A 21,161-nucleotide genomic window follows, 5' to 3' on the forward strand; every position below is an offset into this window, starting at 1 on the left:
GGCTCTAGAGAAAGTTCTGTCATCTCCCCTGAAGGATCCCCCATCACCCCACCACTCTCACTCTCCCCATCCCCAGCTCCTCAGTCAGTATTTCAGCTTCTCTTTCCTGTATCCCAGGCCCCAGTGCTCCTCTGACCTTAGGCTAAGCCCTGGAAAACCTGCCCAGGCTGGTGTTCTGGTTTCTGCCCCAGATTTCAGGTACTTGTGGAGGGGATAGAGCCTAGCCATCTCACAGCTTCTTCTTTCACTGGGGGATTCAGGAGGAGTGCCTCTCTTCTTTGGCCGCAGTTTTTAGGACAAGCTCTGATTTTACAACTTGTAAGCTCATTGGGAGTCCCTTGGACAGCAAGGAGATCAAACCAGTCAGTCCTAAAGGAAATCAACCCTGAATATTCATTGGAAGGACTGAGGCTGAAGCTCCAGTACTTTGGCTATCTGATGCAAAGAGCCGACTCATTGGAAAAAGACCCTGATGCTTGAAAGATTGAGGGTAGGAGGAGATGGCGGCAACAGAGGATGAGATGGTTGGATGGCATCAGTGACACAATGGACATGAATTTGAGCAAACTCCGGGAGAGGGTGAAGGACAGGGAAGCCTGGCATGGGTTTGCAGAGTCGGACACGACTGAGCTGCTGAACGACAACAAAGCTCTCTGAGCTTCCCAAGTGGCGTTAGTGGTAAAGAATCCTCCTGCCAATGCAGGAGACGTGAATTTGATCACTGGGTCAGGAAGATCCCCTGAAGGAGGAAATAGCAACCCACTCCAGTATTCTTGTCTGGGAAACCGCATGGACAGACAAGCCTGGTAGGTCACAATCCATGGGGCCGCAGAGAGTCAGACATGACTAAGTGCGTGTGCACACACACACACACAACACACACACACACATGCAAACACAAGCTTTCTGAGAATAGCAGAATTGTTTTCATCTCTGCAGGTGCCACCATCCATAGTCCAAGGCTGTGCAACCAGGTGAAGCCCGGTAAACGGTGAGTGAGTGACTCCACAGAGAACACCAAGAACATCCCATGAATATACTCTTCATAGTGAAATAGCCCATTCCTGCATCAATCATCTCATCACTCCCTCTGGTTCTAGAACAGATGATGTCTCCTCTCCTCTCCAGATCTGACCCCCTCTCTACTGTGCCCACCTCCTAGGACAGCAGCTCTCTGGCTGCTCCGGGCAGGTGAGCAGCCCCGAGGACCTCGCCTCCAAGCACTCCGAATGTCCCCCATGCTCACTTCCTTTCCCTGTGAAGGGAGATTGCCAGCGAGCCCTGCAGATCAGCATCACTGCAAAGGCATGCTGACTAGCTTCAATTGCTTGGCAACTCTTTTAAAAATGTGTATTTAAACGATTTTCTAAAGGGGAAAAAAAAATCTCTTTGCCTCCACACACCAACTGTTTGCATAATTCAGTGACCTTTTATGAGCCATCATTGTATAAGCATCATTTTCCAGGATAGAAATCAACTTATGCATCGTGTTTCGTACTCTGCCTTATTCACCTAACGTTTTTCTGTATACGCTTTCTCACATATTGACAGAGAACTCGTATTTATCATTTGAAATGGTTATATAATATTCCATCATATTAATGTTTCATAGTTTGCTTAACCATTCCCCAGTTGTGGAGCATTTGGGTGTTTTCCAAGGTTTTCCAGTGATGAAAAGGGCAGCAATAAACATCTTTTTGCAAATAGCATCCATTTCCTTTCCGGTTGTTTTCTTGGTGTATATTCCCAGAAGAGGTATTATGGGGTCAAAGGCTGGGAGCACTTAAATGACTTTTGTTCCAAGGGGCCAGACTGTTCTCCAGAAAGACTGTACTAATTTGCAATTCTCCAGTCTTTTTATTCTTGTTTTGTAGCCTCCTGCTGTATTCGTCCAGGGGTTGTTTCAAATCTTCAGGGCCTGCCTGGGGCATTCAGCTACCCTCACCCTCCAGAGGTGGTTAGTACTGAGAAAGTTACAGGCATGTGTCCCCAAGTTTCCTCAACTTCCTTGCAGAGCAACATTTCTATTTTTACACTGGCTTCCCTGCCTGGGCTGATCTCCGAGGAAGAGGTTTCCAATTTCCTCTTCAAATAAACCTCCCTGTCTACATATTTGACCTCATTCCCTCCTCTCTAGTCCCTGCAGTCGCAAGAGTTGGACACAACTTAGCAACTAAACCACCATCATCACCTCTTGTCTCTTAAAAACCGTGCCTCATTAGTTACTCTGCTCTTCTCACTCATTCATCCCTCCCCCTTCTCATGCTCCTTTCATGTGTCCTCAAGTCTCCCTTTGCCTAAAAGCGATAAGCTTTTCCCTCCTCCCCCTGAACGGCTCTCTTCCATCACCATCCACCTGGCTGAAAGAAGAGTCTGCGAGTCACCTTCTCATCTTCCAGTTCCTTCTCAGCCGCTTGTTCTTTTGAACTGATGCCCAACCCTCAACCAAAGCAGCCATCTCAAGGCCATCATTCATTTTCTTAATCACCCAAACAGATGACCTTTTATCAGTCATTGTCCCCACTACCTTGTTGGCTATTGCCTCCTCACTGAGACTTTCTCCTGTCTGGGGTTGCATGGCAGAGAAATTTCCTTAGTGCTCCTTGGATCTTACCAATGTCATAACTCTAGAAGGATCGGTTCTGGGACCTTTTAGTGAACTTTAAATTATTTTATGCCTACCTCCCATTGTACCATTGCCAGGAGAATGGGGTAGAATTGCTTTCATTCCCAGCTCTTGTGGTGAGCTATGACAGATCTAAACCTTTTAGTATAAACCCATTCCTTTTTATTTTTTTAAGTTTTTTTGTTTGTTTACTTTTAAAAATAATTTTATTTATCAATTTATTTTTGGCTGTGCTAGGTCTTCGTTGCTGCCTGAGCTTTGCTGTAGTTGTAGTGAGCGGGAGCGACTATCTAGTTGCCTTGGATGGGCTTCTCACTGCAGCAGTTTCTCTTGAAGTGGAGCAGGGCTCTAGAGCACAGGCCCAGTTGTCCCGGCCCACAGGCTTAGTCACTTTGCAGCACGTGGGGTCTTTCTGAATCAAGGATAGAACCTGTGTCTCCTGCATTGGCAGGTCGATTCTCTACCACTGAGCCACCAGGGAAGCCCCTGTTCTTCTTTCCACAGTGACTGCTCAGGGAAAAGAAAACCAGAGCAATCAACATGTGAGATTTACACGTGACCTATGGTGGATTCAACTAGAACAAAGCCCAAGACTTCAGTTTCACAGTTGAGGAAAGCCAGTTCTTTCTCTCCTCTTGGGTATAAGTGATAGATGCATTAAGCCTAATTGCTGTTGGCCACCAACTTACAACCTGGAGAGAATCTTGTGTAAAGGTGAAGCCAAAACACAGAATAGAGCAGGATGTAGAAAACCAAAGCATAACAGATCCAGATCCTTGACTGAACCATGTCTGAATCCCACTCCACTGGATTTTTCAGTTCTATAAGTCAATAAACGCTTTGTATTATTTATATCAAAAAGTGTAAGGCTTTCTGTTAATTGAAAGATACAGCCATTATATCCCTTTTCACTATTCTCCCTTTATACTTTATATCTCATTTTTCTCATCCATTCCGGTACCTTCTATGATCACATCTATGTGGATGATTCCTCTACACCCCTACCTAACACCTGTCTCCTCACCTCTGATTCCAGCACCAGCTTTTTGCTAGATGGCTGTATGTGAAGCTTTAATCTTAACACATTAACACCAAATTCATCACCCAACCTCACTTCCCGATATCTGATTATTCGACTGGCTAAGCTTAAGACTTTAGCGTCATCCATAGAGTTCTCTCCTTTACACCCCATAATAGGCAGTCAGCTGCCATGACTTGGCACTTTTGGCTCTGGCTGCTTCCTGACATTCATTATTACCTCACTCTCAAACTGACTCTCTTCCCGGTTGGTCTCCTTACTTCCTGCATACCCCAGCTTCTGATCACCCTACATACCTTTATCAAAAACATCTTAAACTTCAAAGCAATCAAATATTTTCAATGATTTCCCAATATGTTTTGGATTTAGTCCACCTTTTTTTTTGACCAAAATCTAATTCATCCACTTCAGGATCTTTCCATTATCTTTTCGGTCTTATAATCTCTTTACTGTCTCATTGGTGCCCAAGCTACAGCTAAAATCGGTTGTTTTCGATTTTCTCCATATCTTGCTGCCAATGAGATGAATCCCACCAGGACCATCTTCCCTTCATATTTCATCTATGGAAATCCTACTCATCCTTTAAGATTCCTCTTGAAAGAAATCTCAATAAAGTATACTCTGATTTTCCTAAATAGGTATCTCCTTTTTTGAACCCCTCCAACCCATCTCTTTTGTGCCACACATCAGAATAGAAAAACTGACCTTTATTTTTGTTTCCCCTAGGCACGGGACCTTAAAAATAATAGGTGCTCAATAAATACTTGTTAAATTAACTTGAATCAAGGGCATCCCTGTGAGAACAAGAAACCACAGTAGGGTGATTGAGAAGGAGTCTTTACCTGCATTAGAACCTCTTTTTCCTTTTTTGTATTCCAGCTAGGGATTTATCAAGTCAACAAATACTCATTTAGTGCTAAAGGAAAGTTATGACCAACCTAGATAGCATATTCAAAAGCAGAGACATTACTTTGCCAACAAAGGTTCGTCTAGTCAAGGCTATGGTTTTTCCTGTGGTCATGTATGGATGTGAGAGTTGGACTGTGAAGAAGGCTGAGCGCCAAAGAATTGATGCTTTTGAGCTGTGGTGTTGGAGAAGACTCTTGAGAGTCCCTTGGACTGCAAGGAGATCCAACCAGTCCATTCTGAAGGAGATCAGCCCTGGGATTTCTTTGGAAGGAATGATGCTAAAGCTGAAACTCCAGTACTTTGGCCACCTCATGTGAAGAGTTGACTCATTGGAAAAGACTCTGATGCTGGAAGGGATTGGGGGCAAGAGGAGAAGGGGACGACAGAGGATGAGATGGCTGGATGGCATCACTGACTCGATGGACGTGAGTCTGAGTGAACTCCGGGAGTTGGTGATGGACAGGGAGGCCTGGCATGCTGCGATTCATGGGGTCGCAAAGAGTCGGACACGACTGAGCGACTGATCTGATCTGATCTGATGTGCAAGTTAACGCTGGAATCTGAGAGAAGCTAGCTTTGAAATCTTGTACCCTGGGATGACTCGAGCTGTGATTCTCAGAGTATAGTCCATATGGACATTCCTGGCAACTGAGGGCTGATAAACCCTCCTACAGTATCAATAGTTAGGACAGATTCTGAGCTGGAGAACTATTAAGGTTAATGGGAAAAAAAACAATGGACCAAGAGTCCATAGACCTGATCTGGGGCTGGATCTTTCGATAATTAGCTGTGTCATCTTGCACTAGTCTTCTAAACCTCTCTGGGACTTTAAGACTTCTTTACCTGTGAAACAATAGGGTTAAGCTGCAGTGTTTCTCAAAGTGTGGCCCTCAGAACACTTTCTTCAGATTCACCCAAGTGAATGGCTTTTAAAAATGCAAATCCCTGGACTCAAACCAGCATGTTGAAACTAAATCTTTGGGGTCAAGGCCTAGGGGTCTGCACTGGAACAAGCTGCCAGGTGATTCTCATTCAACTCAAGTTAAGCACCTCCAGAATTTTTGAATTACAAGGTTCCTCCTATTCTAAAATGTGGGGATGGGACTTCCCTGGTTGTCCAGTGGTTAAGACTTCATCTTCCAATGCAGGGGTTATGAGTTCGATCCCTGGTCTGGGAACTAAGATCCTGCATGCCTTGTGGTCAAAAAATCAAAACATAAAAGCACTATTGTACCAAACTCAATAAAAACTTTAAAAATTGTCCACATCAAAAAAAAAAAGTTAAAAAAATAGAAAATAAAATGTGGGGGTTACTGAATTAAGTAATAATCTGAGTTTTTTTTCAGAGATCAGTAGAATGGCCGAGTGAATAATCAAGAAGGCATCTTGCCCTCACAGTGTCTATGAAAGAAAGCTTAGAAAACCCCTATTCTCTGACATGCCAGCCAGGCCACAGCCCTGGGAATATGCTGCAGCTGATGCCCGTCTGCCCACCTGCCTCCTTTCTTATCCCTCCCTCTCTCTCTCCCTTTCTTGTCTTCTTTTTCATTCTTTCCTTTCTTCTCTTTCCTCCTCTCTTCTTGCTTCTCCATCTCCCCTCCCTTTCTTCCTTCTTCTTTCCTTTTCTTTTTCATTTCTTCTAAAATCCCACCAGCACCTGGGTAAACACATCATTAGCAATACATTTATTTGCACTTAATCAATATACTTTTTGTGATGAAGTCTTTCCGGCTCCCTCAATCAGGTATGAGCACTTCCTGCTCAGAACCTCACAGCACTTTGAACCAATCTTAAGCCATTAATCATGTTTTGCCATGCAATATCTCTAGGTGTACTCTATTAGGGAAAAGGCTGTTTTATACACACACCGCCCCTTCTACTACACCCAGCCCGGCGCCTTGCACATGTTGATGATACTTTACACTTATGTGGTGTACATTAGTTTAATAAGTATTTGCACAGACACTAACCAATGGCAGACCCTGAATGGATATTTACTGAATGGACCAATGAACAAACGCCTCTACTTTCCTTACCCTTTTCTTGAGCTTGTCTTATCTCCTGTCCAAGAGGCAGGTTTGCACAGTGACAAGGTCATTGACCTTGGAGTAAGAAGCTTGAGGCTGAAACCTTGTTCTATCGCTTAATAGTTGGGTAGTCTTGGACAATTGTTTAACCTCCTGAACCCTGATTTTATCTGTAAAGTAGAATAATGCCTTATATTCAGGGTTGGTGATGATGAGCTGCAATTACTTGTGAAATAAGTACGTGCCACAATCATGGCACATGGCAGATAATTTAAAAATGCTAGTTAAATGAATTTCTTCCCTTCCCCAACCCTTTTCGTCCATTAGAATGTCTCTTAGGACAAACACTGGCTTTTCTAATTCTTTCTCTCTGCGTTTGTATTCTGTGTCTTGGTGTGCTGCATACAAAGATGTGCAGAATAAATTTTGTGAACTCTTAAAAATAGTCAATGTCACATATGGAAAGCACTCAAACTAGAAATGAGCAGACTGTATTGTCAAGATTTTTTGTTGCGAGGTCTGTAAGCCCAACTCAAACAATCTTAAGGGAAAAAAAATTTTTTTATTGACTCCCATAATTAGGAAGTTCCGAAGGGCATCTGACGTTAAGCATAGCTGTATCCAGGGGTTAAAATACTGAAATCGGGATTCTGTCTTTTTCTTCAGCTTCGGACCCTGCTTCGATGGCTTCATTCTCAGGCAGGATCTCTGCAGTTGGTGGGAAGGATGACTACTGGCTTGCAAAGCTGAAAGGGAGAGAGGCCCTTTTTATCTGCGTGAAGCTTACAGATCTCCTGGAAGGATTCTCACTCACTCTGGTTGGGTCCTATTTCCACATCTGGACTAGTCAGTGAGTTCAAAGCTTCAGGATAATGGTTGGCTCAGCCTGGGTCACACGCCAACTCCTGTGGTCCATGGGGGAGGACGCAGTGATTGACAGTCCCTCGGACCACAGGAATGAGGGAGAGGTCACGCCTCCAAAAGAGGGGCTGTCAGCAGACAAGGCCAACTCGTTCAGCACACAAGTAGAAAATACACCATTTTCCCACAGGATGCCTTGTGCTCAAGACCGCCTACTTTGTGTCATTTAAAGGACCTGGCTTCATTTACTCATTAATTTATTCATTCACTGTTATTGAGGAAAACATAATCATTTTGAGAGTGTCCTAATCCCCAGGCTCAGTGCCAAGGGTAGAGGTAAAGCAGGGATGAAGGCAAACACGGGTTTCCTTGGATGGAGCTTTGAACCTCTCCCTGAGTGGGCTGTCACAGTTCCTCAAGCTTCTCTGCTAACTGTGACCCTTGGGTTCCAGTTCTGATTTTCAGAACTGGGTTACAGTGTTTTAACTGGGAGGGGAATTGCTTTATCCGGTTATCACCCTCTTAGCACAGTCAGTTTGCTGGCTGGACCGGCCTCTCTTGGCAGAGGTCATGGAATGAGAGGCTCTAGGATGAAGGATGAAAGAACGTGTACTCAGTTCCGAAGAGCAGGCTTTTTTGTTTGTTTTCTTTCTGTTTGTTTTTGTACTATACAGTTTGTTTTTGTTTTTATTTTTTTAGCTGCACTGTGAGGCATGTAGAATCTTACTTCTCTGACCAAGGATTAAACCTGCATTGGGAGCACAGATTCTTAACCATTGGACCACCAGGGAAGGCCCTGTTTTTGTAATAAAAAGTTTTTTAATTGTGGTAAAATATATAAGCTTCCCCAGTGGCTCAGTGGTAAAGAATCTGCCTGCCAGTACAGGAGCTATGAGAGACATGGGTTTGATCCCTGAGTCAGGAAGACCCCCTGGAGGAGGAAATGGCAACCCACTCCAGTATTCTTGCCTGGGAAATCCCTTGGACAGAGGAACCTGGTGGGCTACAGTCCATAGGGTTGCAGAGTCGGACTTGAGAGCATGCTTGCCCATACAAAATATATAAGCATAAACTTTATCATCTTAACTATTTTTAAGTATAAATTTCAGCTAGAAGGGATAGGCTACCCACCCCAGTATTCTTGGGCTTCCCTCGTGTCTCAGCTAGTAAAGAATCTGCCTGCAGTCCAAGAGACCTGGGTTCAATCCCTGGGTTGGGAAGATCTCCTGAAGAAGGGAAAGGCTACCCACTTCAGTATTCTGGCCTGGAGAATTCCATGGACTAGAGTCCATGGGGTCGCAAAGAATCGGACACGACTGAGAGATTTACACTTTCACTTTCATCTATAAGCACACATATTCTTGTGAAACCAATATCCAGAACTTTTTTTCTTGCAAAACTGAAACCCTGTACTCATTAAACAACAACTCTGCATTGTCCCCTCCCCCAGCCCTAGGCAGCCACCATTCTACTTTGTCTTTGTGAATTTAACCAGTCTAAGTGAGTGAAAAGTGAAGTCACTCAGTCATGTCCGACTCGTTGCGACCCCATGGACTGTAGCCTACCAGGCTCCTCTGTACATGGGGTTTTCCAGGCAAGAGTACTGGTCTCTAGGCCAGAATACTGGAGTGGGTAGCTGTTCCCTTCTCCAGGAGATCTTCCCAACCCAGGGATCGAAGCCAGGCCTCCTGCATTGCAGGCGGACTCTTTACCAGCTGAGCCACCAGGGAAGCCCAACAGTACTGGAGTGGGCAGCCTATTCCTTCTCCAGCGGATCTTCCTGGCTCAGGAATTGAACTGGGGTCCCCTGCATTGCAGGCAGATTCTTTACCAACTGAGCTATCAGGGAGGCCCTAACCACTCTAAGTACCTCGTGAAATGGAATCATACAGTTTTTGTCCTTTTGCGACTGGCTTATTTCACTTAGCACTATGTCCTCAAGGCTCACCCATGCTGTATCACGTATCCAGTTTTTATCCCTTTCTAAGGCTGAATAATACCAGGTTGTACATCTACACATTTTGTTTATCCCTTCATCCATCGATGAACACTGCGGTGCTTCCACCTTTTGTAAATAATGCATCTACAGACATGGTGGGGAAGATCAGTTTTGACGGCAGGAGCCCAAGTGTTCTGGAGCTTAGTAAAGGTAGGGCCCAAGAACCCTACATGGACGAGCCCTGTGTTTGAAGGGGCAGTGTGAGCATTCAGAGTGCCCTCTTCTGGGGTGGGCTGGGGTGAGAGGAAGGGACAGTCTCCTGGGCCTGAGGTGGTGTGTCCATGTTTGAAAGAGAGGGTCCAGAAGGAAGGGAAATGCCAGACTTTATCTTCCTCATGCTTTGTCCAGCCCAGACCCTGATTGTACACTTTGTTGATCAAACTTTGGAACTCTTATTAGGTCACTGGAGGTGACTTACAAACTACAACATTGTACAAATTGCTTTAGGAGTGGTCTTTACTCATTCTTCAAGACTCACCTTCACCGAGCCTTCTCTCAAGGCACCCCCAGCAGCTACGAGCAGCTCACCAGAAGAGTTCGGCCCCCCTCCTCTGCCATCACCTAGCCCCAACTTCACTTTTCTTTGCCAGTATTTGCTATATCAAACATGGTAATTTGTCCATGTTTCAGCTGTCTATACCAAACTGAGATTTGAAGCCAGCCTGGTACCAAGTGCCCAGTTCTGTTCCTGGCACTTAAGAAGTAGGTGTTCAATCTGGCTTTGTTTGAAGGTGAAAAAGGAGGGTCACATTGATTAAATGGGGTTTGCTCAGTGATGCCCAGCGTCAGTGGACTGTTAGCTGGAGGCTGAGCCGAATAGAAGTAGAGGGTCTAGGGGACTTTGAAATGGCCACTGAAGACAAGGGAATTGCTTGTTGGAACTAGGCACAGGTTTCATGGTGCAATAGATCAATACTGTTCCTTCTAGGGAAACAAACAGGATCAGTGCTGGCTGCCCCAGGTCTCTGAGCAGATCTGAAAGCCACAGAGCCCACGGATGGAGGCTCCATGCTGGTCTTGCAGACTACGACAGCGTGTACCCATTTGGCAGACTGAACGACACTATATTGAATTTCACACCTGTGATTGTATCCCAGGTCACCAAAAGCCCAATATATAAAGTGACAGCAACAGAGGAACACACGATCGAAGGGTTGAAAGTGTCCTTCAACGCTGGGGCTGGCATTCTCGCTCTGTTCCCTACTCCTCTACCCACAACAGACATTGCCATTGGCATCCACACACTTGTTTGCCAGGCAGAGATGCAGCCTCAAAATGTTCTCACCAGTGTTTCAGGCAGCTACTGCCAACAGTTCATGGCTGGGACTTAATGTGAATGTTTTTTGCCTTTTCCAATCTAATCCAATCTAACATCATTCCAGTAGGACTCCTTTGCATGGCTTTCTAGACGGCTGCTTCAGAGGCTTTTCAGCCTGTTTAGTTGTTGAACTCCAATCCAATTAAAACACATTGTGTTGCTTCTACAGGAAAGGCCTGGGGCTGGGTGCTGGGAGAGTGTTTAGAAGGACAGAAGTCTGCCTCGCTCTAATTTTGTCACTTGGTCCTATACCTGCCTTCTGGACAACCCCAGTAAGGCTGTCCCCACATCCTATGACATTTCTTTCACTATTTGAAGAGGCTGTCATGCCTCCATCCTACTGTCCCCATCCCACCTTAGTCTTTATTTTTACTAGAGGAAATCTTCTAAGTGCTTCTAGTCATTTCTTACAGCATTTGGTTTTTCAGATCCCTCACTCTCTGGTTAGCCTCCCACGGTCATGCTCCAATTTGCCTATATTCCTCTTAAATTGTGGTGTCCAGATACACATAGCACTTCATTTGTCATCTAACTAAATCAGAGCACAAGCCAACATGGATGGGTGAAAAGGGGTTCACCAATTGACAAGGCTTATCAAGGCAAGAACCCCTGTGAAAGTGTGACCACGACTTATTTGGGGTAGATCATGCAAACTCTTGGACCAAATCCTTTATTTTTTATGACTTAACCATCATTGTTAGAATTACAAAAGCTCAGAGCTCCACAAATTCTTAAAAGTCACAATCACCCATCTTATGATGAAATCACCAGGCTACCACATTCCCTGCAAAAGATGGAAGGTCTTGAGCATCTTCTCTAATGGGGAATTTTATTTTTGAAGGCAGACCTTTCAGTTTTATGACTTCCCTGTTCAAAAGTTCCTCCTTTTCAGTGAAACCTTCCTGATTGTAATGCTAGTCATTTTTCAGGGTTATTGAGCATTTCATTTGCTCAACACAGTCCTAGGCATTGTGTGTGCAGGGCCACATGTGTGCCGGGGAACATGAGCACTCCACAGGGGTAATTGAGGTGGAAGGACAAGGACAAATAACCTCCGATTTTTGTCTCCTGGGAAATTATAGTCTGGTGGGGAAACACCCTAAAGAGTAAAACAAATACTATCATTGGGACATGGGCTAAATAGTTAAATGGTATGCAAATACAGAGGGAAAGGTAGTTACTTCCAGTGAGGAGAATGCAGATTATTCTGTGTCTATATGGCAGCCAGTTCTCTCTATAGAACAAAATCAGATCACGTTAAGTAATGTGCTCAAAACCTGCTCAAAACCCTCCAAGTTTCCCAACACACCTAGAAATGGACCCGAGGTCCTCACAGTGGCCTATGGAATTGTGTGTGGCCTGGCACTGGCCACCTCTCTTCGCCCACATAAACACATACTTTTCCACTTTGGTCACACAGGCCATCTTGCTGTACTTGAACTTGCTAGTTGCTATCTTAGGGCTTCAATACTGGGTGTTCCCTCTCATGGGTCTCCTCATGGGTCTCCCCATGGCTTGATCCCTCACTTACACAGTCTCAGCCCCATCGTCACTTGCACAGCAAGACCTTTCCATTCTCCTCTCCTGCCGTCTTTACTTAATGACATTTATAACTACCTGAAATTATCTTTATATTTATTACCGACAGTCTCCCAGTAGAACATAAACTCTACAAAGGCGTGGATTTTATCTGTTTTGTTCCTGTTATCTTCTCAGTGCCAAGAATAGGGCCTGGCACACAACAGGTACCAGGTAAATATGTATGAAGTGAGCGAACGAGTTAATCCTGAAGACCTATTTTAGCAGTCATTCTTAGTAACAGCCAGTGTTCTTGCCTATTGATTCTCAAAACAAGTCCCATATTTTTGAAAGGGGCCCAAAAGGTTTCTCACTTGAAATTCTGTGGCATTTCCTAGTTTTTAAGATTTCTCAAAGATTTAGACGGTGGTTCTCAGATTTGCAAATTCTTTCAGCTGTCTGGGAGATTTTCCTCCCAGGCTTAGGGACCTAGACAAATTGCATGCACAAAGAATGCACATCTAGCATGAAGGTTACATTCTCAAGTTAGCATAGAAAGCGAAAAGTGACATATTGGAACTTTCCTTGAATATCGTTAGCACTGCAACAAATCACTGATTCTGTAGCTGTGCACCCAAGGAACTGGCTTGTTTGCATTAAAAGCCCAGTAGTATGAAAAACATGGATCTCTGACTACCTGAATCTCTCTCAGCCCCTTGGATGCTTTGCTTATAAGAGGTATTTGGGAACTGAGTCTAGTGAGTGTTGGAGCCAGACTGTCTAATTTTGAATCCTGGCCCCACCACTTGCTATGTGACCACAGGCAAGTTACTCAACCTGTCTATGCACCAGTTTCTTTATCTGCAAAGTGGGGGTAATAACAGTGCATACCTGCCTCATAGGGTTACATTGAGGACCAGATACATTAACGCATATGAGGTCTTTAGATGAGCACCTGGCACATAGTACTACAATCGATGTTAGTGATTATTTTATTATCTCCCATCTCATGTTCATACTGGGGCATATGCTTAGTAGGTGGAAAGGCAAGCAGAATGTGCTAGACTAAATTGCACTCTTGCTAGTTCTCTCTCACTTTCTTTGTCTCTGTTTCTCTCTTTCCACAAATGCCAATAATTGAATTTCTATGATGTGCCCTCGCTGTAAATTGCTTAGGCACTTTCCTTCTGCGGGAATTCTATATTTTTAGATTGATCATTGTACCGTTCTAGTTTGAACACCTTTGTAAAGACTGGAGAAGGTGAGAAAAAACAAATGTGGACTAGTTTGACCTCCTTGTCTCTATCACCTGAATATTCCCACACTTTCTGCCAACAGTGGCCTTCATTCTCTTAATGTTCTCTTGCCAGCATGGCTACTGAGTCCCTTTGGCTGCTTTTAGCTTTTCCTAGAGCATTGGGATCCTTCTCTAGCTTTAGTTTTTGGACATTATTCTCACAGATTCATGTGTCTCCCTTTCTTTTAGCATTGAGAAAGTAAAAAAAAAAATCAGAAACACCACTGCAGAAAATTCATTAAAAATAGCAAGCCTGTCTTTTTTTTTTTTGGTTTTCCATTTTTGTTTTTGTTTTTAATGTGAAGAACAGAAAAGAGAGTAGCCTGAGGAGCTGGCATGAGGAGAAAGAACCATTTGCTGCTGCATACACAGAAGGTGCTGTTCGGCGTGTGATGGACCCCTTGAGGCCAGAGCCGCAGGATCATGCAAGGCTCTTGGGGCACTCCTACCAGGCATGCAAGCAAGTTTTGACCATATCTGGAAAGTTCAGTTATTACTGTTGTTCAGTGGCTAAGTCTCTTTAGACTCTTTATGACCCCATGGACTGCAGTATGCCAGGCTTCCCTGTCCTTCATTATTTCCTGGAATTTGCTCAAACTCATGTCCCTTGAGTCAGTGATGCCATCCCACCATCTCGTCCTCAGTTATTACAGGTATTTTCTTTCCTTCCAAGCCCTGGGACAGGATTCCTTGGTCCTGGGCTGGTCCTGAGAATAACAAGGAAACTCATGAGGGCCAGATATTATTATTAATATCATCCTGTGGCCCAGAGCTTGACTCATTCACTCATTCAACAAATACTTACTGAGTACTTATGTACCAGGCATGAAGCAAAACATTGAGGGTGAAAAATGAAGTAGACACAGTCTCTTCCCTCAGGTTATATCTAGTGAGAAAGAGAAGCACTAACATAATGTCCTTACGCAGGGTGAGTGCAGTGTGTCAGGTCAGCTGCCACCCAAACCATCCCAGGCAGCAATCTCAGGAAACACCCATGGAGGAGTTGAAGCTGAAACAGGGAAGAAAAGGAAGCCAATACCAGGTGTGTTAATGAACAGGTTTCTGCTGTGGGTAACAGGGGCTCAGTTCCAGGGGGGATGTCTCAGAGCTAGTGCAGAAACTGTCTCAGTGTTGCCCCCTCTGAGGGTGAGGATCTGATGTATTGGCCCACCGACTCCCGCCCTCTCGTCTGCCCTGGCCTCTGATTAGGTACATGCTTGGCTATCGGCAGAAAGCCATGTGTGTGTAGAAATGATGGCGCCAAGTCTGTGTGGGCAGAGCACTGACCGTGTCTGCTGCATGCATTTATAGGAACCAGCCCAGAACCCCCCACAGACGCCCCAGGGAGGAGCTTCCAGCTCAATCTGGTGAGATATAAGAAGTCTTCCTGGAAGAGGTGACAGTTGAGCAGTGCCCTAAAGAAGCCTTACTCCAGAGCTATTCAGCAGTGTCTGGGGCAGAGTCCTTGCTGTCTGGTCACACTAAAGATTTTGCACTGAGATGTCTGGCTAAGATGGACAAAAGTGCTGCTTATCATTCTGCTTGTGGGGTTTGGGAGGTTGAGAGCAGGGCAAGAACTCAGATGGCTGACCCCCTCATAGTGCTGTCCTTTTCAGAACTGAGTCAGGAGAGTCAGAACAGCAAGCAGTGAGCCTGTGTCTGCTCTGTAAAGAGAGCCTGCGGACGTTTCTGGGTTTGCCCCAAACCTACCCTGGGTTTCTGTCTATTTGTGGATTAGGTGCTTCCTCAGAACATCCTCCCAGAGCGGTCACCCCGCGCTGTGCCCAGCCCCCAGATGCTCGCTGTACTCACTCCTTCATCAGCACCACCTCCCGATTAGACCAAGGATGTGGCAATCGGGCTGCCCAGAATTGCTCTCCCCACCTTCAGTTGCCCTGAGCAGAGTTCAGATTGCACATTTCCCGACACTCAGAGAGACCCATTAATATTTAGCATGTTATATTTCCAAAGCACTTTACTAACACGAATTGATCTTTTCGGCACCCCCTTGTGAGATAGTTCAGTACTGCTAGCCCTACTGGGGACATCAGGCTTTGCGAAGATAAGCTACTTAGGCGAGGGCCACAGCTGGGAAGGGATGGATCCAGATTAGAACCAAAGGTCGATGAGACCCGTTGTATGAGCCTTCAGACAGAACTCCAGAGTGGGCCCAGTGCCCCCTCCCTGACCAGGACATATTGGAACAAATCCAGCCTTCTGAAGTTTTAAATAGAATGAGCTTGTCATCCTTAAGATTGGTCTGTTACAGACAGTTGGACTGTTACAAACCAGCTATTGTTTAGAGAGTGCTTACTTTGTGCCAAGAGCTGGGTGCTTGACATAGAATGTATCATTTAGTTCTTATAACCCTTGCCCACCTCTGCAATGTTGTTACTACTATTATTTTGTACACCAGAAAACAGGCACTGAAAGATAAAGTAACTTACTTAAAGTTGAACAGGAATTGGTTAGAGCCAGGATTTAAACCCAAGCTACTCAGCTTCAGAGACTTTGAACCATTTTGAACCAGGTTAAAGGTGGATAGAGGTACCAAGTCAAGTGGAATTACTCTTGAAGTTCTGCCTACTTCCAGGCAATTCATCATATGCCTTGCAAGATTCTTTCTGGAGGTAAAGGAATTAGGTAGGGGTGAGGGGCTGTCTGCGAAAGGGTTCTTGAGAAATGAGAGTGTAAACAAAAGTTGGTGGTTACTTGATTTCCTCTGGCTTTTACTCTTGGCTCCTCATTCCCAGCCCTGCTTAAAAGAACAGAGAGAAGACTAGTTTATCCAATAAACAAGTGTGGGGCCCACGTGCCGTGCGTTGTGTTCTGGTGGGGCTGAGACACACATAAGTCATTATGACTTGGTCGGGAGCACTATAACCATAGAGTATGAGAGCTCACGGGAAGGAGGAGGCGGAAGTGACTTGCTAGCCTGGGGAAGTTGGGGAAATTTCTCGGCGGTGCCATGAGTTAAGTCCTGGTGGAGATGGAGGAAGGAGAGCAAGGGCATTCCAGGCAAAGGGAATAGCACGTAGAAAGGAAAGGAGTTGTGAAATAACATGGCAGTGTGGAGCGTAACAAGTTCTGTTTATGTGGAAACAGGCTGCTTGCATTCTTGAGTTCAGTGAGGGGCCACTGCCCTAGATAAGGGGCTGGGTTACCAATTCTAGACTATCCCTGAGAATGTAACCCCTTGTGACATGTTGAGCCAAATTCTTGATATTCTATTGCTGAGGAAAAAAGATGATTGTTTAAATTTAGCAAGTTCTGCTGTGTGCAAGGCACGGTGCTGGGTGCTGTGGATAAGGAATCGTAACTGAGCGCTGTGGAGCCATGGGAAAGAGTCTGGGACTGGGGATTGTGTGCCGGGAAGGAAACTTGGTAAAAGTGCCCCTACTACTCTTCTAAGGGAAAAGAATTAATGTTGCAATTTAAAAAATCTGTTTATTCCTTAGTCATCCCTGTCCCTTAAGAGCAAAACCCTGTGTCATGTATACGCCCCCTTTCCTTGTTGTCACTTTATAATTTACCAAACCATTTCCCATCCACTGTATGACTTAATCCTCATGATAACCCAGTGAAACAGGTGGCCTTGGTGGGTCTCCATTTTACAGATGATGAAACTGAGGTTTAGTGAATAGTCAAGATTATGTTTTATAGCAATAGAAAGTTTCCCCACAGTGGTCTCAAATTTGTCCCATTACGCACACTGCCTTGCCTTCTAAATCAGTGCTTAACTACAGCTTCTGTGCTATGTGCACCAGGGGCTCCCAGTGGCCCCCTGGGGTGGGAGGTGTCTTGCTGCACATCTGGAGGTAGGTATTGAGAATGTTAAAACCAAGGCATGGATGCTGCTGTATTGGAACTCTAAGCCCAGCTCTAAATAGTTGACTCAGTCGGAGCTGAGCCAGGAAATTCTAAGCGGTAGACGTTATTAGAATATTTTCTCAGTTATAGCTTGAAGGAGTCAAGTTGTCCTCAGATCAAGATGAATATGGACATAATATCACCTAGCCCTTTCCTCTAAGAAGCTTTGTGGTGTTGGATATTTTAGCCAGACAAGCCTTGAGGTCAAGAGGTGGATAGATTAGACTTGGTGCAGGAAAGCTAATTGTGTATACGTGTGTGTGTGTGAGAGAGAGAGAGAGAGAGAGAGACAGAGAGAGATTGAGTGTGTGTGTGTGTGTGTGTGTTGGAGGTACCAGCACAGCTCACAGTTGGATAAGAGCATCAGATGTGTGACCTCACTGTCCAGAGAGTCAACCAAAACAATAGTTACTGCCATGCCCTTTTAAAGGTGGTTTCAATTAGAGTTGGGAGAGTTTTCTGGGCTCCTATCTTAGGTGTGGAGTCTGAGGTCATTGCTGCTCATCAGAGTCCTCTATCCTATTTTCCTCATGAATTAAATAGGAGTTCTCCCAGTTGATATTTTGCCCTCCTATTGTCCTAAAAAGTCTTATTTTTCCTCCAGTTGATACCTAAGACAGATAAAATTCTAGATAATAACACTTACTGATGCTAGTCATGAGGGAAGGATCCAAGTACCCAAAAGCCCAATAAAATCTGGATCTTTCTGCATTTATTGATGAAGGTCACTAAAGGAAAGAATTCTTAAGTTAGGGGGCACCAATAAGGGCTCACATTTCCAAGGGGCAGGTTCATTTAGTCCCTCTCTCCTGATAACTTTTCCTCCTCCATCTTCCATGTCATCTAGGTAATTATGGTATTATATTAGGAGGATATTAAAATTCCAAGGAGTTGTGAAATGTCCCCCACCAGAGTTCTCTTATATATGCCTTGTTCAAATTGTCCGTTTTGAAACTAGGCTGGAGATGATCAAGCCCAAATCATTGAACAGCGAGGCAACATGGAATCTCTAAAAGTCTGAGGACCAGATATCCTCTATTAATAGTTACCCGAGGACTCTGAAGGGTCTGAAAGAGGGGAGCTGGCATCAGGAACATTTGAGTTAGAGGCAGTGTAACTTAGTCCAGACTCGAGAGTCAGATTGCCTTGGCTCAAATCTCAGGTTTGTCAGTTAGTAGCTGCACAGCCTTGGGCTCCCTCCACTGTGAAATGATGGTAACAATAGATTGTACCTTGTAGGGTTGTGTGAAGACTGACTTAGATCAGGTACATCAAGGGCTTAGCACAGCTCCTGCACACAATATGCATTTGTTAAATGTTAAACGCTATTATTTATTAAAGGGAGAATTCTTTTCCTGTTCTAGGGTGTTTCTTTCCTTCCTTATGTCCTTGACCCCCTACCCTCTGGTTTATATTTCTAAAGCCAGCTGCTTAAATATCCCCTCCTCTTTTGGTCAGGGATACAAAGAAAAAACAGCTTGTGCATGGGAGTACTTTCTTCTGTACTACTTATAGCATCACCTCAAACCAATATACACAGTTCATTTTAATCCAAGAGCTAAGGGCCCTTTAAACCAGCCATTCCTTATTTATTCGGTTAAAAAAAAATCAAGGTCCTTTGGTTTCATGTTCCTTTATTGTATTTTGTAAGGCACATATTGGATACTATGTAAATGCGAAATACTCTAACAATAGTAACTGAGACAGATGAGAAACTCAAGGAAGCAAAGTCACCATTTTGAGCTCAGCTCTTTATTGATGGGCTGAGTGATTTGGGAGCGACAATGTGGCTCCAAAGTTAAAGAGCCCCCAGGGATTCAGAGGGCAAAGGCTTGAGGCGCAGTCACGGCAGCAGTGATGGTGACCCCAGGCAGGCAGCTTCTTCCCCCGCAGACCTCAAATTCTCCCCATCAATACTAGGATTAATGCCACAGAACAGTCTCCCAGGGATGTGAAGCCAGGGCTGCCATATGTGGTTGTACAGGCTGTGTACTGCACACGGGTGCCAGCTGAGGGGGTAAGTGGGAGCTGAAACATAGCTCATACTCATCAATCTATGCTCCCTGGTGATGGACAGCGTCCACATGGGGGAAGGGACCCTTCTTTCTAATTTGCATAAAAGTAGTATATGGGCTAGTAGAGGCCCTGTGTGAAGCAACGGTGATAGCCATGAGTCACAGAGCTTAGCACTTAGAGTGGATACATTTATTCAGCACACAGTTCTTGAACACCTACTATGTGCCAGACCCTGATCTAGGGACTGAGGATATGGAGAGGAGTGTAAATAATTTCTGCCCTTGGGTCCTCTTTCCTTCACCAGCCCATCCTCCCCTAACGTTCAGTCGTCAGCAAGTCCTGTAGACTCGAGATGCAAAATATACGTCAGGTGCACCCACCTTGTTTCACTGCCAGCACTTTGTTTTTATTATTTCTTTCCTAGATTACTGCAGCAAATGGGCTGCTACTTCTACTCCTGTCCTCCAAACAAAAACAAGAGTGACTATATAAAAATGTCAATCAGGGGACTTCCCCAGAGAAGGCAGTGGCACCCCACTCCAGTACTCTTGCCTGGAAAATCCCATGGATGGAGGAACCTGGTGGGCTGCAGTCCATGGGGTCACTAAGAGTCGGACACGACTGAGCGACTTCACTTTCACTTTTCACTTTCATGCATTGGAGAAGGAAATGGCACCCCACTCCAGTGTTCTTGCCTGGAGAATCCCAGGGATGGGGGAGCCTGGAGGGCTGCTGTCTATGGGGTCGCACAGAGTCGGACACGACTGAAGCGACTTAGCAGCAGCAGCAGCAGCAGCAGCAGGGGACTTCCCTGGGTCCAGTAGTTAAGACACCACACTTTCACTGCAGCGGGTATGGTTCCATCCCTGGTTGGGGAATTAAGGTCCCACATGCCCCAAGACAAGGCAAAAAAAAAAAAAGTCAATCAGATAACATTAACCCCTTGTTAATTATAGCTTTTCAGTGGCTATAATTTAGTCCAGGGTCCTCACCATGGCCTCAAGGCTGTGCACACATGATTCCAATCATCTTGTCATGTCATCCGAATCACTCAACCCCCACTTCTCCCCATCTGTATGAGAAGAGGTTCTTCACAGAAATAGGAACCAATAGGATATATGTGTATCTCCTGTATGTATAGGTGTATGTGCATATATATATATATATATATTTATATCCTATGTATATGTATGTGTGTGTATATACGTGGGGCTTCCCTGGTGGCTTAGCAGTAAAGAATCCACCTGCAATGCCGGAGACCCGAGTTGGATCCCTGGGTCGGGAAGATCCTCTGGAGGAGGGCATGGCAACCTACTCCAGTATTCTTGCCTGGAGAATCCCATGGACAGAGGAGCCTGGTGGGCTGAAGTCCACAGGGTTGCAAAGAGGTGGACACAACTGAAGCGACTGAACACGCACATGTATATATGCATATATAAAACAAGGTTTATTGTGAAGAATTAGTTTGTGTGATTTTATTGTGGCTGAGAAGTCCCACAATTGCTGTCTGCAAGTTGTGGACCCAAGAAAGCCAGTGGTGTAATTCCAGTCCTGGCCTGAGAACCAGAGAGAGTAGAAGGATAGAAGACCAGAATGACTCCCCGCTTTCCCAACTTTTTCTTTTGTTCACACCCTCAGCAAATTGAGTGATGCCCGCTTCCCAGTGGTAAAGAACCTGCCT

Source organism: Bos grunniens, chromosome 26, assembly GCF_055505025.1.
Source record: "Bos grunniens cultivar Pamir isolate PY7600 chromosome 26, Bosgru_T2T1.0, whole genome shotgun sequence".
NCBI lineage: Eukaryota > Metazoa > Chordata > Mammalia > Artiodactyla > Bovidae > Bos > Bos grunniens.